The sequence below is a fragment of the Ornithorhynchus anatinus genome, chromosome 8 (assembly GCF_004115215.2).
Source record: "Ornithorhynchus anatinus isolate Pmale09 chromosome 8, mOrnAna1.pri.v4, whole genome shotgun sequence".
Lineage (NCBI taxonomy): Eukaryota > Metazoa > Chordata > Mammalia > Monotremata > Ornithorhynchidae > Ornithorhynchus > Ornithorhynchus anatinus.
In genome coordinates this window covers 44,216,374-44,243,142 of record NC_041735.1, presented here as the reverse complement: position 1 = coordinate 44,243,142, position 26,769 = coordinate 44,216,374, and the positions used below count along the sequence as shown (strand labels likewise).

The window sequence follows — 26,769 nt, the reverse complement described above, 5'->3', positions numbered from 1 at the left end:
AAGAATGTTGATTAGTAACTGATGGCTATAAAGATTGCCAAGGACAGCCCATTAATTCCATTTATCTTAATAGCACATACATCTTAGCTTGCAGTACAGCTGTATCCCAGACTGGATTATAAATGTAATTTTTTGCATCATTAGCTTTTCTGATTAATCTTAGACAGCAAAAGCAAAATTATTTAAGAAAAGGCCTCGCAAGGCTTCAAGTACTTCTGCAGGCATTATATTTGCATCATTTTACGTAACATTAGCTTTTACGCTAAAACTGTTACTTTGTATTGCTTAATGGTTAATCCATGTCAGGTATGAGTCATTGTATTTTTTTGTAAAAATAAAATTCCTTTTGAGCAGGGCTTTGATTTGGGGATGAATGCAATTACCGAATGATTTGCATAGTAATTGGCCAGCAGTAGCGGAGTGCACGTGCAGGGCTCATCTCGCCCTTCCTCTGCCTTCAGAGCCTTTCTCCATGCACCAGGTTTTTGCCTGAGGCTTAAGAGGAGTGACACTTATTGGGCGGAAGGTGTCATTGTGAATTTCACTTCCCAGTCAGCGTAGCTGCACTGGTTGGACATCTGACACAGAATCCAGCAAATTGGACAAAACAAGGAGCACAGAATCAAATATCAGGTTCAAACTCGAGTGAATTGAATAGACAGTGGCCTTTGAATAGAGTGGATTTGAATGAACAACAGACAGTGGTCTAGGCTGAATGCTGTCTTTGCCTGGACAGTCCCTTTGATGATCGAAAGAGCATAAGATGCCTAGTATCGTGCCCCGATTAGACTGTAAGCCCATCAGTGGGCAAGGACTGTCTCTATGTGTTGCCGATTTGTACATTCCAAGCGCTTAGTACAGTGCTGTGCACATAGTAAGCGTTCAATAAATACTATTGAATGAATGAATGCCTAGAAGTAGTATGGCGTAGTGAGAAGGAGGGTGGCATAGTGGATAGAGCATGGGCCTGAGAGTCAGAAGGTCTTGTGGGTCTAATCCCAGCTTTGCCACCTGTCTGCTGTGTGACCTTGGGCAAGGCGCCTCACTTCTCGGTGCCTCAGTTCCCTCATCTGTAAAATGGTGATCGAGACTGTGAGCCCCATGTGGGACGGGGACCGTTTCCAAACCGATTAGCTTGTGTCCACCCTAGCGCTTAGTACAGTGCCTGGAAGAGAGTAAGTGCTTAACAAATAGTATAATAATAGTAATTATTATTAACTAAATACTAGTAAGTAAAGAACAAAGTGCAGTAGGTCCTCCATTAGGTCCATTGTGTGGAAAAGGACCAATTATCTTCTCAATAGTTTATCATTTCATTAATATACCCATCTTACATTCATCCTACACCAATGTATGTAAATTCTTAATCAGGATATAAAAGAAGGGGGGATTTATACACTGGAACTGGTGATGAAGCAAAAACATTGAAACTTGGGTCTCCTGTATATGAGAACTTTTCGCACTACTCTTCTCTGCTTCTGGTGGATGACATAAAAGATATGTTGGGTAGTTGACATTTTAAATGGAGGTGCTGGGGGGAAAGAATAAAAAGCATACTTTATAAAAATGATCCCGGCAGCAGGATGAAGTATAATAATAATAATGTTGGTATTTGTTAAGCGCTTACTATGTGCAGAGCACTGTTCTAAGCACTGGGGTAGATATAGGGTAATCAGGTTGTCCCACGTGAGGCTCACAGTTAATCCCCATTTTACAGACGAGGTAACTGAGGCACAGAGAAGTTAAGTGACTTGCCCACAGTCACACAGCTGACAAGTGGCAGAGCCGGGAGTCAAACTCATGACCTCTGACTCCGAAGCCCAGGTTCTTTCCACTGTGCCATGCTGCTTCCCAAGTATGAACTGGAAGAGGGAGGGATTGGAGGGAGAGAGGTCTGGTGGAGGAGGCTGAGCAGTAGTAGTCATAGTAGATGGAGTAGACTGTAAATCTTTTGGGGCAGGGATTAATCTATGATATTTTCTGAGCATTTACTGGATTACATCTACTAACTCCGTTGAAGCATACTTTACAGGGCACTCAATTAATTCTCGATTGATCAGTAATTTTCATGCTTCCTGGACTGAGGGTGTAATTTCTTTCCCTAAATACGCTAGTAGAAATTGAGAAAATTACCCATTAGACCAGTGGTAATCTGCTCTAATCTGGGAAGTGGCATGGCCTGGTCTATAGACCACGGGCCTCGGGTCAGAAAGACCTGGGTTCTAATTCTGCCTCTGCCACTTCTCTGCTGTGCGACCTAGGGAAAGTCACTTTCTGTGCCTCAGTTCCCTCAGCTGTAAAATAGGGTTTAATAATAATAATAATGTTGGTATTTATTAAGCGCTTACTATGTGCCGAGCACTGTTCTAAGCGCTGGGGTAGACACAGGGGAATCAGGTTGTCCCACGTGGGGCTCACAGTCTTAATCCCCATTTTACAGATGAGGGAACTGAGGCACAGAGAAGTTAAGTGACTCGCCCACAGTCACACAGCCGACAAGTGGCAGAGCTGGGATTCGAACTCATGAGCCCTGACTCCAAAGCCCGTGCTCTTTCCACTGAGCCACGGGTTTAAGACTGTGAGTCCCATGTGGGATATAGACTGTGTCCAACCTGATTAGCTTGTATCTACCCAGCACATAATACAGTGCCTTTATTGACTATCAGGAAAGGTTTAGGCCTTGGAGGGAAATTATAGGCTAATAAATAACTATCACCTCTTTAGTGGTTTTTGGCTTTAGAGTAGGTTTGATGAAACCTTTCATTAACCAGATTACTATGGAGTACTTAAGCAGCATTCACATGAATGTTTTATGACGCAAGATATTTGGGTTAGTATACCCGGAAGGTGTTATTGCTAGAGTAGATTCAAGTACACAGGAGGTTGGTAGCATTGATTCCACTCAAAGTAGGTGTTCTCATTTAGTGCTTTTTACTTTTCTGAAGAAATGAAATCAATTTGCTTTTCATGATTCAGCCAATGCCTTCTATCTTTTCGTGGGTTTGTTTAAGAAAAAGCACAAGGCAGGAGACGTGAAAATTGATGTTTCTTGAAAAAATAACACTTGCGTTTCACATATTACCCTAAACGTTACTTTAAATCTCTCATTTTTACAAACACAGATCCCATTCTATAATGGCAAATGTTGATCATTTGAATCTCTTGTTGAGATTTATGTAAAACATTATGAAAAGTATCTTGCACATCACACTGAAGCTGCTTAGTAGTGGATGGTAAGTATTGAATCAGTCGATCAATGACATTTATTGAGCACTTCCAGTGTGCAGAGCACTGTATTAAGTTCTTGGGAGAATACAGTAGACAACGATCCCTGCCCACAAGGAGCTAAATACAGAGTGCCTGGCACTTTTAGTAAGCACTTAGTAAATACCATGAAGAAAAAAAAAATTACAGACTAGAAAGGGAGACGGACATTTCAATAAATTATAGCTGGATAAGTACCTAAATGCTACAGGGCTAGGGGTGGGGAGAATATCAGAGTGCTTAAGTAGTACAGATCCAAGTGCATATGGGCAATCCAGAATGGATGACGAATAGTGAAAGCAATGGGTGAACCAGAAATATATTTCCACAGCTGTTCCCTATTGTCAGAGACATCCTAATGACCCACTCACTAAGACTGACAAGAGACATGGAATGAACCTGAGTGGCAATCAGTAGAAAATTAGGCTTTATAACTAGTCACCGTTGCAGAGATACGACGATGTTTATTTGGAATGCAAGAGTGAGCCTGTCTCGTTCACCAGAGGTCATCGTATGAATAAAATCCGTGTTTGTGTGGCTGATTATTAGCATAATAGGAGGAGGTCCTCCAGTTTTACTTCAGAATTCCACTGCAAGGAAATTGATTTTTCTGATGGAAAGTACTGAAGGGAATCTTTAGCATCAATTCAGAAGTAACTAATTTAGCATTATCAGTAAGTCAGATGCCTGTATATTTCCCAGCAGTAAACAAGAGTTAAGCTATTCCATATCCACTTTCTATTACCCAGATTCTTTGCAGGGAAATACAATAGTGAACTATCTTGAATTCCAGGATCATCATCATCCTCAATTAACCTCTATTGAAAGGTCACTGAGAGCATTTTATGGTAATAGACAAATATTTTTCCACTTGGCATTTCTTTTTCTATTTAGAAAAACAATTCCTTGAGAGGTGATCCTGAAGAGTTTGTTTGAAAGAGATTTTATTTCATTTACAGAGACTAAAATGTTTCATTCTGATGAAATGAACTCAGAGCATTTATTTCCGTGACTCACTAATTCCAGCTTTTACTTCAAGGCGTATTAAATGGCTAGGTCACAGCCAAAGTGGTATCTGTTATAAATCCTCAAAACAACCAGGGATGAGAGCTGGCAAGGAAATTGCAGGGAAAGAAAGGGCAAAGACAGCAGTGTCCAAGCTGGAAAGTCAGTCAGTCATTCTTAACAGTAATAATAATAGTATTTGTTAAAGCGCTTACTTTGTGTCAAGCACTGTTCTAAGCACTGGGGTAGATGCAAGCTAATCACGTTTGACCCAGTCCCTGTCCCACATGGGGCTCACAGTCTTTACAGATGAGGTAACTGAAGCACAGAGGAGTGAAGTGACTTGCCCAAGGTCATCCAGCAGACAAATGGCAGAGCCAGGATTTGAACCCAGGTCCTTTTGACTCCCAGACCCATTCTCTATCCCCTAAACCACACTCCTTTGTATTTACTGAGTGCTTACTGTGTGCAGAGCACTATACTAAGTGCTTAGGGAAAGGTGCTATCTGACTTATGCTTTCCAAAAGCCATTGGAATTTTTCTGGAAAAGTTTGTCTCATCCTTCTTATGCTTACCTCCACCCACCTCCTGGCACTTCCAGGGCAAAAGTTAGTCTTCCTAAGGGATTGCCCAGAGGAAAGCTTAGTCTCTATGCTGCTTTTGTTCTTGCTGGCCAGAGTGGTCTAGTGAAAAAAACACAGGCTGGGAATCAGAGGACCTGGGTTCCTTCAGATCTTCGCCTCCGCCATTTGCCTGCTTGTGACCTTGGGCAAGACACTTAATTGCGCCGTGCCTCGATTTCCTCATCCAAAAATTGGAAGTTCAGTACCTGATTTCCTTCTTTCTACAACTGTGAGCCACCTGCCACAAGGACTGTACCTACATATACTATTTTATCGCACAGCTTAATGCAGTGCTTTGTGAATAGTAATAATTTTTAAAAATCTCAGTTGTTATTATTATTTTCTTCTGGCTGCCTGCTCTGTTTTGGTTTGAGACCCTGTTAGATGCTTTTCCATGTGCTGAGATATTTGTCTCACTGCTTAAACAAAACCATGGTATAGTGGGGGTAAGGTGATCAAATTTGGGGTTGTTTCCATTTTAAAATTTTTCTAACTCATTTCCCAAGAGTAAGCTTTAAGTTTAAGGAAGCACTTGTGCTATACAGTCCATGTGGCTTCCAAGTTGGTAAAAAGTTCACTGAATGTCTCTGACAATCTGTTGGTGGTCTTTTTACAGTGTGAAACCTCAGACTTTGTATCTCTTTGTTTTTTCCTCTTTCTAATTTGTCATATTGATTATATCTTCACTTGGGACAATATTCTGTTTGGGAACTGTTATTCTGTTTAGAAGCAGTGTGCCTAGTGGTTAGAGAACAGACCTGGAAGTCAGAAGGCCCTAGGTTATAATCCTAGTTCTGCCACTCTTGTGCTGCATGACCTTGAGCAAAGTCACCTAACTTCGCTGGGCCTCAGTTCCCTTGGCTGTAAAATGGGGATTAAGACTGTGAGTCCTTTGTGAGACAGGGACTGTGTCCAATCCAATGATCTTGTATCAACCCCAGTGCTTAGAACAGTGCCTGGCACATAGTAAGCACTTAACAAATATCATTTTAAAAAAAACACCTGTTTTAGCCATATAATTTCTGGACTGTTTGTAGAGCTAGCAAATGGTCCTGATTCTGGAGTGTGCTGAAATAAGACAATACATATTTTTATTAATTCATTCACTCAGTAGTATTTATTGAGCGCTTACCTTGTGCAGAGCACTGTACTAAGCGCTTGGAATGTACAGTTCAGCAACAGATAGAGACAATCCCTGCCCAAAGGCGGGCTTACAGTCTAATCGGGGGAGACGGACGGACAAAAACAAGACAACATAATCACAATAAATAGAATCAAGGGGATGTACACCTCATTAAAAAAAAAAATATTAATATGATTATTTTTAATGTTTGTTCAGTGTACGTACATTAGACAAAAGGCCTCATTATCATGGAGCCTATGTTTTGGGGCCTGTTAGAAAGGTTTTCATTAAATATCTTTGTGAGATAAGGTCTGATTTCATTCATTAGACTTAATAATCTAAAGAGCAAAGGCAGGGTGGCTATAGATTCAGAGGGAAGTGGACTGCTCTGGCTGAAAGAGCAAGAAATCGGTTAGTGCTGACTTGCTCCAGTGAACAAGGAGTTCAAGTACTCAGGTAGAGTGAAGGGGGAACAGAGGGCTAAGGGTATTGGATAATAAACCAAGAGGGTCACACATAGCCCTGTTTCTCTTCCCTCTGATCTAATAGCTCGATTTTATAACTGTCTAATTACCTCTTCACAGGCTCAAAGGAGCAATTACTGCCCATATATATTTACTGGATAGTTGTAGGAAAATGATCAAGAACGCTTTCAAGATTAGATTATTAAGTTACTTGTTCAATTTTATTAAATGCCACCAGAATTTTAAAATGGCATTTGAGGGGAAGATCGGTTATGTTAAAAAAATAATAGGTACACAAAATATTATTAGAGCAACTGAACCATTCAATGTAGGATTTCCCATTATATGCTTTACATTTTACAGAAGCATTTCAGTCAAGTGAAATATTTGATTTATGAATTCTCCAATGGCCTGACAAATTGATTACTTATATATTACTTCCGGGTCTTCGCTGTAGACTGCTAAAAAAATATTAAAAATTCCAGTATGTAAGATAGCTGAAAAAAATCTACCTACTAAGAAGTAATAATAATAATAACTGTGGTATTTGTTAAGCACTTACTATGTTCCATGTACTGTACTAAGTGCTGGAGTAGATACGCAATTCAGGTAGGACACAGTCCCTGTTTCATATGGACCTCACAGTCTTAATCCCCATTTTATAGATGAGGCAGCTGAGGCAGAGAAAAGTGACTTGCCCGTGGTCACACAGAAGACAAGTGGTGAAGCCAAGATTAGAATTCAGGTCCTTTTGACTCCCAGGCCTGTGCACTGTCCACTATATCACGTTGCTTTTAAGTGCATTTTAACCAGCCAGCAAAGTATCCATTTCCGCACTTGCATGGTGATACAGTACAGTTAAAATTGTGTTTCTCGGCACTTACTGACTGAAAAGTTTCAATTGGCACTCTGGGTCTACACCATAGAAAGGGCGAAGCTTGCATCTTCAGAATGTTTGACAATGTTTGATTCCTCCCCGATGGATATGTAGCTACCTTGGACCTCATTCATTAACACTGCCTGTCTGACTGGCAAACAGCTTTCACTTCCTTCTGTCCCCACCCAGTAGTGAACCTCATCACCCCGGTGATGTCTGTTCTTTGGGCTTCATGATAGGAAAATATCTCAGGAACACTCAGTGTAGTCTCTCCACAGAGCTCTAGCCTAGAGCAGGGAAGGCTTTGATGTTCTTTCTTTCTTTGATGTTCTGTGCCCTTCAACAACAGCTTCGTCACAAAGCCATGTCTTCATCCAATCAGCAGACAATCCTCTGACTGTAAGCCCCAGATTTATCTTCATTCTGTTATAATCTCTTATAGGCTATTACTGGCCTGATTACCTAAGGAAGTGGGCTATATGTGACTTTATTATGTATGGTAATTGTGTTTATCCTGCCTCCCTATTAACTTGTAGGGAAGGGGCTGTGACTTGAACATTCACTGTAACTTCTGTACAATGACTAACAAAGGGTTTGGCATACTGTGTGTGCTCCACCAAAGCTACTGACTGACTATGTTTACTGGCAGTTAAGAGTAAATATCCAAAATATCTGACAATTAGCTGAAAATGCACCTCCCATCAATCAATCATACTTATTGAGTGCTTACTGAGTGCACGGACTGTAAATGCTAACTAAGCATTTGGGAGAGAACAACACAGAAATGTAACAGATACATTCCCAGCCCACAGAGAGCTTAATTATAATAATAATGTTGGTATTTGTTAAGCGCTTACTATGTGCAGAGCACTGTTCTAAGCGCTGGGATAGGTACAGGGTAATCAGGTTGTCCCACATGAGGCTCACAGTCTTCATCCTCATTTTACAGATGAGGGAACTGAGGCACAGAGAAGTAAAGTGACTTGCCCACAGTCACACAGCTGACAGGTGGCAGAGCCGGGATTCGAACCCATGACTTCAGGGTCCCAAGCCCAGGCTCTTTCCACTGAGCCATGCTGCTTCTCTAAAACTTACGGTCTAGAGGTGGAGACAGACATTAGTATAAATAAATTATGGATGTGTACTTAAGTGCTGTGGATCTAGGGGTGGGTGGTGAATAAAGGGCATAAGTCAGGGTGATGCAGGAGTGGGAAATGTGGAATGTCGAGGAAGGTCTCTTGGAGAAGATGTGCCTTCACTAAGGCTTGGAAGGTAGGGAGAGTGATTATCTGTCAGATATGAGAACGGAAAGCATTCCAGGTCAGAGGCAAGACTTTTGCAAGAAGTTGGCAATGAGATAGATGAGATGAAGGTGCGTGAGGAGGTTGGCTTTATAGGAGCTAAGAGTGTGGGCTGGGTTGTAGTAGGAGAGTAGTGAGGGGAGGTCAGAGGGGAAAAGGTGATTGAATGCTTTAAAGCCAATGGTAAGGAGTTTCTCTTTGATGTGAGGATGGATAGACCACCACTGGAGGCTCCTGAGGAGTGGGAAAACATGGCCTGAACGTTTTGTAGAATAATGATCCAGGCAGCCGAGTGAAGTATGGACAGGAGTGGAGAGAGAAAGGAGTCAGGGAGGTCAGCAAAGAGGCTGATGGTAATCCAGGTAGGATAGGATAAGTGCTTAGATTAACGTGGAAGCAGTGGGGATGGAAAGAAAAGGACGGATTTTAACGACGCTATGGAAGTTGAACGGGCAGGATCGTGATAGCTTGAATATGTGGGTTGAATGAGAAGAGTTAAGGATAACACCCAGGTTACAGGCTGGTGAGACGGGAAGGATGGTGGTGCTGTCTACAGTGATGGGGGAGGAAGGGTTTGGATGGGAAGATAAGAAGTTCTGTTTTGGACAGTTAAGTTTGAGGTAACAGCAGGACATCCAAATAGAGGTATCTTGAATACTGAAGGAAATGCGAGACTGCAGAGAGGAAGAGAGATCAGGGCTGGAGATATAGATTTGGGAATCATCTGCATAGGTGTGAAAGTTGTACCATGTGAATGAATGAGTTCTCCAAGGGTGATGAGTGAATGGGTGGCGGTGGATCATAGCAGGGCACCCAAAACTGAACCTTGAGGGACACCCACAGTTTGGGGGCCGGAGGCAGAGGGGAAACCCCCAAAAAAGCCTGAGAAGGAGCGGTCAAAGAAATAAGAGGAGAACCTAGAGAGGACAGTGTCAGCGAAGCCGAGGTTGGATAATATTTCCAGAAGAAGCGTATGGCAGCTAAGAGGTCAAAAAGGATTAGGATGGAATAGGGCCATTGGATCTGGCAAGAAGGAGATCATTTTTTGACCTTTGAGATGGCGGTTTCTGTGGAATGAAGGGGACGGAAGCCTGATCGGGGATGGTCAAGGAGAGAATTGGAGGGGAGGAACTTGAGATAGCAAGTGTAGACAACTCGCCTAAGGAATTTGGAGAGGCATATCATATTTGCCTCTTTTAATAATATCCTCTTTAGAACTGAGTAAGCAAACAGCCATTAAAAATTTTATGAAGGAAGGACTCCTTAGAGTCACTCATTTTTATAGCTTGACCTCTCTTAGAAGATAACCATATTCAGTTCAAATTTTATCACTGTGGCCAAGGGTAGCTGACAAAACCATAAATAGCCCCAATCCTTTCCGCATTATGTATGAGTAAAGATTGTCATTTGCTGCCTGAGTTGCCTAAAGTCTTCTGTATTTCTTCATTTTGGCATTGCATTCTTTTTGAAGCTTCTGTCTTGAGCATCATGACAATTATAAATACTGCTTACTAGTTAGGTCTTGGCCATGTCATTTAAAGCTTTTGCTTTATTGTGTCTTTAAAAATTTGTTCCATCTTCCGGGTCATAGTTTTCCAATTTTTGCTATCCAAACAGCAGCTGTTTAGTACTTTGCTGTTGGTCATCCTCCTCATGTGTCATCGCAGTGAGGAAGGGGGATTCAAGGAGAATTGATGCAGTGCTAGTGAACTGGCTGCTCAGTCTGGCCTAACAGATAAAGCACTGGCTTAGAGTCAGAAGGCCCTGCATTCTAATTCTGGCTCTGGCACTTGTCTGCTGTGTGACTTTGGGCAAATCACTTAACTTCTCTGTGCCTCACTTCCCTTATTTGCAAAATGGGCATTAAGACTGAGTCCCTTGTGAGACATGGACTGGGTCCAACTTGATTAGCTTATGCCTACCCCAGCGCTTAGTACAGTGCCTGCCACATAGCGAGCACTTAAAAAATACAATCAAAAAATACCCCGATGATTTCACAGGTATTTTTATGAATTATGTCAAAATTCAACCCTTTATCACTGGTAGGGCTCTTTGTTCACGTGTAGGATTTTCCATTTGCAGCCTGGTGCCTGACCTTAGTTTTCAGGCTTATTGCCGATCCATTGCACATTTGCGGATTCCGACAACGTACTGTATTCAACTGCATTTTGTCCTGAGTGTGTGCTTCTAGAGTATAATCATCAGTGAACAGTAACTTCTGTATGAGTGATTCAAGGACTTTCAGTGATGCTTAACTATTGGGTTAGTTTTCCAAAGGATCAGAAGTGTATTCTGAAACTAGCCATCAGATTCTTTCCTTGCTGCATCCTGGAGTATGGATGGGTGGAGTAAACAAAAGTAGCCCTCCCACCCCCCCAGACTGGAACCTCACTGGGGGCCGGGCCTGTTACTGCTTATTGTTGTATTGTACTTTCCCAAGCAGTTAGTACAGTGCTCTGCACACAGTAAGCACTCAATAAATACGATTGAATTGAATTTGCTCTAATGATGATGAGAGGATCAGACCAGAACCCTTCAGTTTTGATGCAGTCGTGATATCATGAAGAAGTTATTATTTTTTATGGTATTTGTTAAACGTTTACTATATGTCAAGCACTGTTATAAGCACTGGGATAGATACAAGATAATTAGGTTGGACAGAGTCCCTGCTCCACATGGGGCTCCCAGCTCTGTCCAAAGCAAGTGATCAATAAATAGTACTGAAGGATTTAGAGGAAGCATGGCCTAGTAGATACATCTCGGGCCTGGGACTCAGAAGGACCCAAGTTCTAATCCCGAGCTCCACCACCTGTCTGCTCTGTGACCTTGGGCAATTCACTTCACTGTGTCTCAGTTCCCTCATCTGTAAAATGGGGACTGAGACCGTGAGCCCCACATGGAATAGAGACTGTGTCCAACTCAATTTGCTTGTATCTGCCCCAGCACTAGAACAGTGCCTGACATATAGTAAGCACTTAAATCCCATAATAATAATAATAATCAGAGGGAGACCTGGTATTGGATCCCCATTTTACAGATGAGGAAACTAAAGCTCAGACAAGTTAAGTGACTTGCCCAATGTCAAGTAGACAGGTGGCAGAATCGGAATTAGAACCCATGTCCTCTGACTCCCATTCCTGTGCTCTTCAGAGTCAGAGGTCATGAGTTCGACTCCCGGCTCTGCCACTTGTCAGCTGTGTGACTGTGGGCAAGTCACTTAACTTCTCTGTGCCTCAGTTACCTCATCTGTAAAATGGGGATTAACTGTGAGCTTCACGTGGGACAACCTGATTACGCTGTATCTACCCCAACGCTTAGAACAGCGCTCTGCACATCGTAAGTGCTTAACAAATACCAACATTATTATTATTATTATTAGGCCATACTGCTTCCCCATCTTAGGAACTTGGTGAGTGTCTGAGGGCAGTTGAGGAAGAGAACATGCCCACCATAAAGAGTCGGGGGAACAGGTCATTTCTAGCTTTGCAGGCACAACCAAAATGGTGCTTCTGCTTCTTCAGCGATTGAGAGATCAAAGTCCTGAGCCACCTTCTTCATCGGATTTTGAGTTAGAAATTTTCACCATCTGCAAGAAATTCACTTGAATTCTCTCTTCCAGTAATGATGGAAGGCTCCACCATCACCCGCACTCCCTTAACTCTTCCCTCTGGGAACAGAAACATGCTCTTGGAGATGACTATCCAAAGGTTGGGTTAAAAGGTTGTGCCCACAGAGCAGAGGACCTCTGTGTGAGTTCCTCAGGAGTGGAGTGTGCCCTCTGCCATTCTTTATGTTGTTTCATTCACTTTGACCTGAAAACTGTTGGGGGTATTTGAGATTTAGTTAATTCAGTGTTACAGATTCAGGGTGGAATTGGTATCGTGAGGCAGTTTGGGACAATATGGGGAAACATAAAATTAGGAGATGGTTGATCATTTCAAACATGTGCAGCAGATAATAATAATTATGTTATTTAAGCAATTATAATAATAATAATTATGGCATTTGTTAAGCACTTACTATGTGCCAAGCAGTATTCTAAGCACTGGAGTAAATAGACTGTAAGCCCGTCAAAGGGCAGGGACTGTCTCTATCTGTTGTCGATTTGTACATTCCAGGTGCTTAGTACAGTGCTCTGCACATAGTAAGCGCTCAATAAATACTATTGAATGAATGAGTGAATGAATACAAAGTAATCAAGTTGTCGCACGTGGAGCTCACAGTCCTAATTCCCATTTTATAGATGAGGTAACTGAGGCACAGAAAAGTTAAATGATTTACCTAAGGTCACATAGCAGGCAAGTTGCAGAGCCAGGATTAGAACCCACATCCTCTGACTCCCGAGCCCCTGCTCTTTCCACTAAGCCATGCTGCTTCAGTGTGCCAGGCACTCTACTAAGTGCTGGAGTGGATAAAAGCAAATCGGGTTGGATCCCTTGTCTCACGTGGGTAACTGTGGCACAGAGAAGTTAAGTGACTTGCCCAAGGTCATACAGCAGGCAAGTGGCAGAGCTGGGGTTAGAATCCATGACCTTCTGACTCCCAGTCCTGTGCTCTCTTCACTACACTCGGCTGCTTTCGGAATGAATAGACTAAATAAGGTGTAGTTTTGAAATTGTCTAGATACGTATTTGATTGTAGTGGTAATTAACATTAGCTTTTTAAAGACTTTGAATATATGTGTGTGTATATATATATATATATATATATTCATTCATTCAATAGTATTTATTGAGCACCTACTATGTGTATTAATCCACTTTAAAAATTCCATCAGATGCAATTTGCACTATCAAGGGCAAGAAACTGCACAGATAAATATAGAAAGTTTTTCTTTTAAGATGCAATTCTGATGAAATGAATAAAGCCCTCAATCAATTTTCTGAATGGCACACATTTGCCTTTCACTTGCTATAAATGAGTTAAAGGTTTGGCTGTCATTAAATACCAATTAAAACATTTGGGCCAGCTTTGCACCATTCACTACATATGGAATATTCTAATGGGAATACACTGCATAATCATCATTACATTTACAAATTTATTCTTCTGGACCTTTTACTTAATAATGACAAATGAAAATGAGTTCAGCGTTTTTAATTTATTTCGGCCCTTCTCTTGGATTTACAGCTGCAGTATTCTCAATAATTCTCTAATATTTGCTAAATGCCCTCTTTGGAAATTGTGAAAATTTATATTTAGGTATTTCTGCAAAGAGTTTGTATTTTTACTTGAGCGATACTGAAATGAATTGCACCTGCTATCTCTGTAGACATTTTATAAGGGAAGGGTAAAAATAGCCACTGGGCCTGTACTGCTGAATACCACACAAAGACCTCTAGCTTAGCTCTTTTATTGCTATTATTGAACTAAGTCTTTATGGAGGATAGGGCCACTGAGACAGTGGGGTGATTGTGACTTCCCTCACCGAGTCAAGGAAACGATGAAGATGGGGACAGTGGAAACAAGAAGAAGAAGAAAAGGGAGAAGAAAAGAGGGGAAAAAGGGGAGATATTTCTCAGTCTCTGCTGCCATGTTGTCTCTACTTTGGCGGCTGTTGTTTCCAGCCAAGCTGCAGCAGCTATGGCAGCCGGCCCAGGATGGGACATTGGAATCAGAAATGCTGCTGATGCTGCAATGACAGTGGTAACCAAGAACAGTGGCCCTTACATCAAGAGTGTTCCAGTGGTTAAGCAGGCCTATGTGCAGACACCTGCCTTGACCGCCAGAGCAGTCCTCGATGGTCTGGACAGACTGGGGTAAGGCAATACTCTGTGACTCAGTCCCATTGCTTTAATATTATTAAAAGAGTGATAGAGCTTGACTAATTTGGGATTTCAGAAGTCCCTGTTGACTGGAAATTAGGACTAGCTGCCATCTCTTGCTCTTTGCTACAAGAGCCAAGGAGGAGGAGCCAATAACCCAGTCTCAGAGTTCAGTGTCGATGAAACTCCACACGTTCCAGGATTAAATTATCAAGTCACACGCTGCTGACAGGGCATTCAACATCTTGGCTCTCCCTCTGGCCCTTTTCCAGCTCCATGGGGCAAGTTGAGCTAGCTCCGACTGTCCATATTGACCAAAAAGCTGTGGAGATACCCCTGATCGGTTGGGAGTTAATATCCCTGTTTGGGGCATCTCCATATTGGTGTGGGGGGGGGGGGGGGGGCTATGGTGCAACCCCTATATTTTCCCTCTTTAGGGAATCACTACTAAAGTTATCACTACTGAATGTGTTTTTATTTAATTGGCCTCAATGACCTAAATTGAGAGATATTTCACCAATTCAAGGACCAAATTTTAGTTAATATTTTAGGGCCATGGAAATTTATAATGAAACCGACCTCCCCTAAAAGACTAGAAACTAGTAACTATTCATGTAAGAAAAAGACCTCAAGCAATATTTTCAGGGGAAGAAACCTCACACTAGGCTTTAATATTATTAATAGAGTGATAGAGCTTGACTCATTTGGGATTTCAGAAGTCCCTGTTGACTAGAAATTAGGACTAGTTCCATCTCTTGCCCTTTGCTACCAAGTTGCAGAATACCTTCATTAATTTTAGGTGCCTCACATTGGTTAAAGCACCATGAATCTACTTTCTCAGGGCCTAAGTGTAGAAAACCAAGAACTTTGGGAGGAGTATGATCTGTCAAGCTAATATTAGACTGCTTTAAAGATTGCTGCAAAAATTGTATCTTCACCACTACAGTGCATTAAGCTGTCTTCTCGTGATCCTCCCAAATCAATCAATAAACCGTATTTATTGAGCAGTTACTCTGTGCAGAGCACTGTACTAAGCTTTTGGGAGGCTATAATACAACAGAATTAGCGGACACGTTCCCTACCTTTAAGTGTCTAACTTAGTGGAGGCATAAGACGATAATAAAAATAATAATTGTGGTATTTGTTAAGTGCTTACTATGTGTCAGGCACTGTACTAAGCGCTGGGGTAGATACAAGGTAATTGGGTTGGACACAGTCCCTGTCCCACCTGAGGACATTTTACAGATGAGGTTACCTGAGGTCCAGAGAAGTGAAGTGACTTTCCCAAGGTCACACAGCAGACAAGTGGTGGAGCCGGGGACAAGTGGCGGAGCTGGGATTAGATCCCGAGTCTAGGAAGCGATGGTGTCTAGTGGATAGAGCCTGGCCCAGGAAGTCAGAAGGACCTGGATTCTAATCCTTACCTTGCCACTGGCCTGCTACATGATAATGGGCAAGTTACTTCATTTCTCTGGGCCTCAGTTACCTCATCTGTAAAACGGGGATTAAGACATGAGGCTAGGAATCAAGGCATCTGGGTTCTACTCTCAGGTCTCCCAATAGCCTGACTGTGAGACTTTAAATAAATCAGTCTCTCTGAGCCTCAGTTTCCTCATATGTGATACAGGAATGATAGTATCTTCTTCTCACTGCCTCACGGACATGTTGTGAGAATAAAATTAGACAATGGATGTTGAGAGCACTTTGGAAAAGTCCTAAGTCATCCCCTTTTACCCTTACATGATATTCTTATAATAGCTGAAGGTGGAAAGCAATGGTTAATTGGTTAATCTTCACAAAATGTCTAAAGTAGCAAGAGGTGGGGGAAGGAAAAATCAGTGAATAGTCCTCATTGAGTACCTTGGCATGCATTTTGGTTGGAATGAGAAGGTTCATTTTTTTAGGTGGATTGGTGATAGAAGAAATCAGTATGGAGACTATAGCAGAGAATATATATATATATATATATTTATTAGCAGTCAGGGTTAGCACTCTGAGTTCAGTTTCCATTGCAAGTTATCAATCTGGTCCAACAGCCCTTGGTTACACTCTGCAGCATGATAAGCACCACTGTTTTTTCTAGAGCTGAAAGGTCAGGTGTGAGAGTGGAAAATAGGGCTAGGCAAGAAGAGCATTTATAGGAGATTGACTAGTATGCTGCTGTTCTTCACTTTTTTTCCAGAGTGAACATTTTTTAATTTATTCCCCCTAAAGGCCCCACAGCATTTGTGTACATATTACATATTATTTATATTAGTATTTTTCTCCCCATCTAGCCTGTAACCTCCTTGTGAGTGGGAATTGTCTACCAACTGTGTTGTATGTAGGGAAGCAGCGTGGCTCAGTGGAAAGAGCCTGGGCTTTGGAGTCAGAGCTCATGAGTTCGAATCTCAGCTCTGCCACCTGTCAGCTGTGTGACTGTGGGCAATTCACTTAACTTCTCTGTGCCTCAGTTACCTCATCTGTAAAATGAGGATGAAGACTGTGAGCCCCACGTGGGACAACCTGATTCCCCTGTGTCTACCCCAGCGCTTAGAACAGTGCTCTGCACATAGTAAGCGCTTAACAAATACCAACATTATTATTCTCCCAGGCACTTAGTACACTCTTCACATGAAGTGCTCAAGGAATACCACTGATGGACTAATTAACTCAAGAGAGAATGAATAAATTCCAATTGTATAATGACACCAAAGAAATAGGATTATCCAGAAATCATTAGATGGTAAAATACTATTTTGGGGGGCATTTTTGGTAGATATCCTGTTTCTTAAAAGCGTAATAGAAGACTTTGGTCACAGAATTTTCGAGCATGTGATTTGTGAAGGAAAGATCTGTGATATAATACAGATGTTAAAATGATAATGTATATAGTGTTCAGTCAAGCAGATGTTACAGAAACAGTAAATTAACAAACCAGATGAATCAACATTTAAATGTTTTCTCGCATTCCTATCTCTAAGAATTCTCAAGTTAGTTTCTAAAGTGGTTCACTTTGGGCTCAATTAAGTGAAATTTCAGGGCAGTAAATTAACTGTAAAACATATTCAAGCACAGTTATCATTGAAAGCAATTCTTGGAAAGTAGTGTCTTCAGAAATGTATGTTCGTTGCTGTTCTAATTTCTATACAGGTTTCAAAAATTTGACTAACCAAACAGAAATGTTGATGGTGCTATTAAAGGTTTGGTGACTATTGAAAGTTTTGGGTTTTTCTCTAAATCACTTTTTAATTGAAGTGAAAAATTTTTTCCCATTTGAGATACATGGAAGGTAGCATTTGTGGATGAGACCAGAAACAAAAGATTGCTAAGGAAAAGTTGAACTTGTCATGTGAATTTCAATTGACCATGTAATTAAACAGCATAAGTAGGGGTACCCCATGGGGGAAAAATAGCTATAAAAGGGGAAATGATGAATGAAGTAGCATTGAGAACTTGCATTTTAAGCATCTCGTGTACTTGCTTGCCACTATAATTCCATGAAATTACTTAATTCTAGTGTGTAGCAACTAATATTAATAAAATGTATCCCCTTTAGAGAATTTAATTTTTCACCAATGTGATGGATTCATTATTAATTCACTAAAGTATCTCAATGTCCTCTATTTTTTGGCAGAAAAAGAATTCCCTGTTTTACTTTCCTTTTCTTTGCTAAAAAAAAAGGCCAGTTTATAATTCTGAAGTCTCAAATCATTGTACATAATAATAATTTAAAGAAATTGCGTTATAGGACAGGAATGAGAGGTTGAGTCTCAATGATCCTTTAAAAATGCTTATCTTCTTCCCCTGGGACTGCAGATAAAAAGCCTAAAAGTTATAGCTTTTTAATAGTATTTTTAAATATTTGTATTTCCTTTCATATTTCTGCTTTACAATATACATGCTAGAGCTGGGGTTGCCAACCTTTTTGTGCAAAAGACCTCATCATACAATTTAAACACACATTAATGTAGCTTCACTGTGGAAGTTTATTTATGAAATAATAAGAATGATTTAAAGTTAATATTGTACCTATATCATCATTTATTAATGGCTTCCCTGTCCAGTGTGCCCTTGCATGGAAGTTTGCTGTTGACACTGCACATGAATGTGTGTGGGGTTTGGTAGGAATAGTCTCATTTCCAGCCTATATTTGCTGGCTCTTCTCTGCTCCCCTGTGGCTTGCTCATAGGCAGCGCATACAGAAGAGGTGGGGGAGGACCCTATTTACCCAGCCAACCAGGGAGGATTTTATTAATCTCAACAAAATGATGACCAACTTTATATCATATTGCAGCAGAAATTTGAGGGACAGTTTTCAAGGAGTTAAAGTTGGAGAAATTCTGCAAGGCCAACGGTGATACATGCTGGGTTCATTAAACATGCTATGTGGGGTCAGTTTTGCTTGGAGAGTTCCTGTAGTGGAAAATGGGCCATAATAAGTAGTGTCCCTTATAATTTAGAGACCATAGTGCCAACCTTCTTGTGAGGAATTTATCTGGTCCTTAATGCCGTGCTTATTCCAGAATGCTAAGTCAATAGGATTTAGCATGGAGTGAAAGAACAAGAGAGGAAAAGCTTTATATAACATAAAACTAAAAATGGGTCAGTTGAAGGAAAGTGATTGAAGATGAAGGGAATAGTAAATAGTTGAGATTGATTGCTATGAATTCAGTATCCCCTGTGTAATATCTATGCACTTGTGCCAAAGAAGCTCCTGAAGGACATTTCCCAGATGCAGCACTCAAGAGTGGGTATTACTGAAATTATCTCCCTGAGCCATAATAGTGTAGTCTGATGGAGTGTCTTTTATGTTGGCAGTTCCACATCTGCGAGAGTGCCTTTGTATTCATTATTGTTTACTTATTCCAAATCAGTTACACATTTTTTTTAAGAATATGTTCTGTCCCAGCCCTAAATTATATGACAGTACACAGAAGAAAAGAAGCCAAAATTATATTATGTTCTTTCTTGCCTGTTGAGGCCTTATTTTGGTGGATGGGCACATTTTTTTTTTTAAATGGTACTTAAGTGCCTACTACATGCCAGAGACTGTACTAAGCAATGGGGTAGATACAAACTGTTGTGACGAACTGCATGCAGTGTTCTAGGTGTGAGCGAACCCTACTTTTGTAAAGTACTGAAGTCACAACTATGTTTACTTGCCTTCCTTCATGATGGTCAGCGTTGTGTTAGCTTCAGTGGTTACCACAGCCCATTGTACTGATGAAAGCAAGAACTGGAAAGTAAGCTTTCTGCTACATTCTATATTAACCAGGTCTTTATTAGATTGTTGTATCCCATTTTAATAATGTTGGTATTTGTTAAGCGCTTACTATGTGCCGAGCACTGTTCTAAGCACTGGGGTAGATACAGGGTAATCAGGTTGTCCCACATGAGGCTCACAGTTAATCCCCATTTTACAGATGAGGTAACTGAGGCACAGAGAAGTTAAGTGACTTGCCCACAGTCACACAGCTGACAAGTGGCCGAGCCGGCATTCAAACTCATGACCTCTGACTCCCAAGCCCGGGCTCTTTCCACTGAGCCACTCAGCTTCACTTTTGGTGACCAAACTTTGGAAAAAGATGTTGAAAACCTGGAGAGGATCCAGTAAAGATTAAAATGATTAAAAAGAAGGGAAAAAAAACACCTGGAATAGTAAAGACTTTGGAAGATTAAGGGTTGAGTTAATAACTGTCTTCAAATACATAAACTTTTTTTGTAGTATTTTTTAAGTACTTACTGTGTGTCAAACACTGTTTTAAGAGCTGGGATAGGGACAAAATAAGTAGGATGGACACAGTCCTTATCCTCCTGGGGGCTGACACACAGTCTAAGTAGATGGGAGAACAGCTATCCCTATTTCACATTTGCAGGAACTGCAGCACGGAGATATTATGTGACTTACACAAGGTCACATAGCAGAGAAGTGGTGTAGCCAGGATTAGAAGTCAGGTCTTTCTGACTCCTAGATCCAAGGTCTCTCCATTAGGCCATGCTACCTAGTGGCATCTTTTAAGAGCTTACTATGTGCCAAGCACTGTACTAAGCTCTGGGGTAGATACAAGGTAATCAGATAACAAATGGAGCTCACAGTCCAAGAAGGAGGGAGAAAAGGTATTGACTTTCCATTCTGCAGATGAGGGAGCTGAGGCATGGAGAAGTTAAGTGACTTGCCCAAAGTCACATAGTAGACAAATGAGAAGCAGTGTGACGCAGTGGAAAGAACAGGGGCCTAGGAGTAAGAGGATCTGGGTTCTAATCCTAGCTCCGCCACTTGCCTGTTGTGTGATCTTGGGCAAATCACTTAATTTTCCTGATTTTAGAGAAGTTATTCCTGAATGAGAGTGCTATTTTACTGAAGAAAATTGAGGACAGTCCAGAGAAAGACAGAAAAAGAGCAATTTTGAGGTAGACAGAATGCAGATGTGGCCATAGGTCATTTCCCCTAACTTTGGGCCATTTTGGACCCAAACTATGGGAAACTTCCTTTAAGGTATATGAGGAATTAAACTTCAGGAAAATCTCTTACTGGAAGCTTCAAGTATTCTGAGGTTCACTTAGCCTTATTATTTCACCAATTTTCAAGCTGCTGGGTCAGGAAAAAGGTTATTGAGACTGGACATTTCCTAGGTATTTTGGAGTCACACAAGTAATTTCACACAGTGGGATCCAGAGCAGCTTGACACCGTGTTGGCAGTAGGATCGATATCTCATCCAGTCATTTTCAAAAGAACCACAAAACATTTTCCATTTTAAAAAGTTGGATAAATTTTTTTCTAAAAAGCCATATCCTTGAGATTGTTAGCTCCTTGTGGGCAGGGTTGGAGTCTAACAACTCAGTTGTATTGTACCCTCCTAAGTGTTTAGTATAGTGCCCTGACCTCAGTAAGATCTCAATAAATACCACTGATTAAGTCAGTGTTGTTATAGCATAGTAAAATTATTGGTTGCAAATGTGACATCATCTGAGGTTTGTTGAAATATGTTTACTCTAGGTTGAATAAGCACTCCGGCCCCCCAGCCTCCAGTTTCCGAATATGGCAGATGATTTTGTTATATGGGGTGTTTCACAGAGATCTTAGATCTTTTAGGAGTGAATTATATCATGCAGGGTGTCGGGACCTTTGGAAAACTTAACTCTATGGAAGTTCTGTCATAAAGAAGATAGTGATTAAGAGGTGTTGCCAAAAGCCCCTCTAGACTGTGAGCTTGTGGTTGTAACTCCATTATTTTGTACTCTCCCAAGCACTTAGTGCAGTGCTCTGCACACAGTAAGTGCTCAAAAATATGATTTATCGATTGATGTTCCCTTTTTCTTGGATGTCACTATCAGTGTTGTTAGTTTTATTCTCTAAATTCTGATATACATATGCTATTTCTGTATTCTCTGTTTCTCAGTCAGTGAACACCGATTGCTATTCCTTTTACATAAACAAGCCAAAAGGTGTAAAAAAGAGCCTTTATTGTACCCTATACCTTCACATGGAGACAGAGAGATTTAGAAAAGAGGACAGAAAGTAGAAACATGAAATGGGAAATACCTAGGAAGATGTGGCGGGGGTTGGGGCGGTGCGTGCGTGAAAAATAAGATCCCCAACATCAGCAGAAATTTTTCTATTGTTTTTGGAGACGAGGTCTTTGGAGAAGCAGTATGGCCCAGTAGAAAAAGCACAGGCTTGGGAGTCAGAGAACCTGGGTTCCAGTCTTAGCTCTGTGAATTGCTTGCTGTGTGATCTTGGGCAAGTCACTTAACTTTCCTGTGCCTCAGTTTTCCCCTCTCCCTCCTACTTAGACAGGGAACCCTATTTGGGACAGGGACCTTGTCCCACTGAATCCACTTGAATCTATGCCAGTGCTCAGAACAATGCTTGACACATATTAAGTGCTTAACAAATACCCTGAAAAAAAACAAAAACAAGCACATTTTTAAAAACTACATTTGTAGACTTTTCTACAAGACCAAAGCACATGGGTAAGCTTAAAACCTTAAAAAGGTATAAAGACAATTGTAGAGAGCTAGCCATGGGCCAGTTCACAGTATAGCCTGACAAATAGTTTCCAAAATTTTTTTCAGCTCACAAAAAAATGACCAGGAGCCCACCCTTGTAGTAAGTACATAAGGGAGTGAAGTAAGCACAATTAGCATTTCTTCCTACTCCTCTGGAATAAATTGTCAGTTGTCTTGAAAGAGTACGCAGATCAGTATTTGTAGTCTGGACTAGTCTCTCCAAATACCTTGGAAGGTTGCACAAACCTCTACTTTATTTTGACTGTTAGATCCATCTTTGAATCCCTGCCCAGAGTTATCAGACCTTCTTTTGGCCCTTTGCTGGTTGCCTTTAAAAAACGGCTGCTTCCGTGTCTTAATATATTGTTAGAAAGCATCATTGCTTCTCTGCCACCCACAAGACTCCGTCACTGTTAGCTTCTCTTTAATTAAAAAGTGAAAAATAAAGAGTAGAACAAAGAGTTTCATGCTGGGAGGAAAAATAATGCCATTCTGTAAGTCTCTCTCTGTAGGAAAGAAGCCAAAAGAAAACCTTGTTTTCTGGCTTCTACTCCAGAAGGAGGTGTTAGCGACAGTGGCCGAAGCAGGAGAGGCTTCCCTTTTCACCTGCACAGTTTTCTGCTCTCCGGGCTAATGAAAGGCTCCGCCATCTATGTGGGGAGGACCTGGGTTCTAATCCTGGTACCACCACTTGTCTGCTGGGTGACTTTGGGCAAGTCACTTAACTTCTCTGGGCCTCAGTTACCTCATCTGTAAAATGGGGATTAGGACTGTGAACCCCACGTGGGACAGGGATTGTGTTCAACCTGATTAGGTTGTATCTACCCCAACACTTAGAGTAATGCTTGACACATAGTAAGTTCTTAACAAATACCATCGTTATTATAATTACCATATTTGGAATTTATAATCCCAAGGAGGTTTTCACCCAGGGATACTAGATGATAACGATCAATCACTGAATCAATCATTGGTTTTTATTGAGTACCCACTGTATGCAGAGCACTCTACTAAGTGGATACTTGGGAAAATACAATACAGTAGGGTTGGTAGACTTGATCCCTGCCCACAAGGAGACAGTCTGGAGGAGCAGACAGACATTAAAATAGATTACAGATGGAGATAGCGGTAGAATATAAGGATATGTACATAAGTGCCGTGGGACTGAAGATGGAGTGAATGTCAAAGTGTTTAAGGGATACACCACCCAAGAACGTAGGTGATGCAGAGGAGAGGACCAGTAGGGTAGGAAAATGAAGGATTAAGTCAGGGGAGGACTTGTGGAGCAGATGTGATTTTAATAGGGTTTTGAAGGTAGGAGAGTGGTGGTCTGGTGGGGGTGGGAGTTCTAGGCCAGTGGGAGGACACAAGGGGTTCATGGTGAGATAATAAGATTGAGGTACAGTGAGTAGGTTGGTGTTAGTGGAGCAAAGTATGTGAGTTGAGTTGTAGTAGGAAATCAGTGAGGTAATGGAGGAGGAGGAGCGCTGGTTGAGTTAAAGCCAGGTATAAAGAGTTGACAAAGTTGATGGTAAAGCATTGACAGAATTTGTTTTTAAATTAAGTAATTCCTAATTTATTTCCTAATACTGAGTAATTTAGTAATAACTTTGGAAACATACATTGAAATATTTACCCTGTTTTTAGAGGTTGACCCATATGTGTCCTGGTAGGTGAAAATTTAAGGTCATGCTTAAATAGATTTTACTGAGTAATGACTGATGGAAAAGGAATTAATAAATGCAAATAGAGAAAATTCCCTTCTCAAGAATAGAGTTAGAATTAGTGAGGAATGTCCAAGGATCTCTCTTTGACTTAGGAAAGGGTAGAATATGTTTAACTCTTGATAATCACAGTGCAAACTGGCTTATATTCCCATGGGAGCAAACAAGGTCATTGCACGGAAAATTTACCTTTTTTCTGGTCTACAATAAGCAAGGATATTTAGTTTGTTTTTAATGGTATCTGTTAAGCCCTTACAATGTGTAAAACACCGTTCTAAGCTCTGGGGTAGGGACAAAAGCTTAAAGCTCACCTCCTCCAGGAGGCCTTCCAAGACTGAGCTCCCCTTTTCCCTCTGCTCCCTCTGCCCCCCCTTCACCTCTCCGCAGCTAAACCCTCTTCTCCCCCCTTTCCCTCTGCTCCTTCCCCTCTCCTGTCCCATCCCCTCAGCACTGTGCTTGTCCGCTCATCTGTATATATCTTCATTACCCTATTTATTTTGTTAATGAGCTGTACATCACCCTGATGCTATTTATTTGCTACTGTTTTAATGAGATGTTCTTCCCCTTGATTCTATGTATTGCCATTGTTCTTGTCTGTCTGTCTCCCCCGATTAGACTGTAAGCCCGTCGAAGGGCAGGGACTGTCGCTATCTGTTACCGATTTGTGCATTCCAAGCGCTTAGTACAGTGCTCTGCATATAGTAAGCGCTCAATAAATACTCCTGAATGAATGAATGGCAAGTAAATTAGATTGGACACAGTCCCTGTCCCGCATGGGTCTCACAGTCTAATAAAAGCAAAATAGGTAAAAGAAAAAAAAAATTTGCAGTTTCAGCATGGAAAAACATGGTAACATGATAGAAACAACACGAAGAACTTATCAGTGATTAAGAACTGGGAGTATTTTTCCATGTCAGAATTTAATATATGCAGTACTTTTGTTGCAGATCAAAAAGCTCTGTATTTACTCTACTTGGCATTCTGGAATTGCCTATAAACAGTGCATTTCAGCACAAACATCTCAATATTAGTGCAACTCCAGAATGTACCAAATATTAAAACAAATAATTGTGTAATAGACAAACAAGGATGTTTGTTCTTTCTCTGCCTCCCACCTCAAAAGGATGATAAATGGGGAAGAAATTTGATACTAGTATTATTCAAGTAGCAATTAATCTGAGATCCAAGTTTTTTTCTTAAAGATCTCATGACGTCTAAAAAATGGTATTGAGTGGTCAAAAGTTTTTGACCGCCTGTTACAATGGCCAAAGACCTTTGCAGACTGTAACTGTATTTCTAGTTTTTCAAAATCTTTAAAAAATGTTTAGTACAAGGTAGCTGTTGGCTTTGATTTTACACATTTTATCGTTTTTAACTTTTTTTACATTTTTCTTCATGAGCCCAGTTCAACATGCTCTCTACACATAGCAAGCCTAAAAGGTTTGGCCTGTCCACTTGCGTTTTTGCCAGGGCCTAGGGTACAGTGACATTTTGGGACATTTCCACGTTAAAGAACAATCGACCATTTCCACTGTAGAATTGTTTTAACCCATATGATCAAGAGGATCGTTTCGGTTTGAACAATGAAGAATGAACTCCAAAGAATATGATCCTGTGGGCAGGAATGGCCTAATTTCAAAGTCTGCTATATCTTTATGTATTGAATCAATCAAAGGTATTTATGGAGCTCTAACTATGTGCAGAGTACTTATTAAGTGCTTTGGAAAGCACAATATAGCGGAATTAGCGGACATGTTCCCTGCCCATAATAAGCAATGGGACTTGTTCTGTCCTTCTGCCTTCAGTTTTGAATCTATAGAATGATGCTCAGGACAAATAGACGCTTTGAAAATGTAGCATGTGAACATCCATTCCAATTTTTTTTTGTGTTTCTTTTGTTAGACACTTCTTTGGGTTGATGTATAGCTCCAGCCCACCAGTTGAGATTGTATGGGCCTGGGATTCAGAGGAACTGGATTCTAATCCCAGTTCTGCCACTTTTTTGCTGTGTGACCTTGGGCCAGTCACTTCATTTCTCTGTGCCTGTTACCTCATCTGTAGAATGGGGATTAAGACTGTGAACCCTAAGTGGAACAGGGACTGTATTCAACCTGATTATCTTGAATCTACCCTAGCACTTAGTACAGTGCCTGACACATAGTAAGCACTTAACAAATATCATAAGCAACAACAACAAATACCATAAAACAATGCAGAGGTCTTGCATTGTTGTGTCTGAGCAAGTTCTAATCATTCAGGGCAGAGCTTACACTTTTCCTCACATGAACAAGACTCACTTGATGTGAAGAATAGGTGGCGCACGGGAAATGGAGGGGTAAAAAATATACCCATGTTCCATCTTGCTTCCGAGACAGGCAGAGATGTAGGTTTCACAACAGCCACATGCACAAGGGATCTCAATAAATATTATGTGACGATAATTATATAAATTAGCTATGGTGACCACTGGAAGAAATGAATTATTGACCATTATAATTTTGAAATAAAGAGATTACTTGAGGAAATACAATTATTTTCTTTCAAGATTTAAATGTTACATTTTGGCATAAAGCCAGAGATAGGTCGTCACTCTGCAATGGCAGCTCTGCTGGTCCTATGAACCAAGAACA

At 40.9% G+C, this 26,769-nt stretch overlaps 1 protein-coding gene across 1 annotated transcript in view; it reads left to right on the top strand.

The window, feature by feature from the left end:
- ZNF385D (zinc finger protein 385D) overlaps positions 1-26,769 on the top strand; it is a 538,924-nt gene that overhangs the window by 393,707 nt on the left and 118,448 nt on the right. The gene's annotated exons all lie outside the window — the stretch shown is intronic.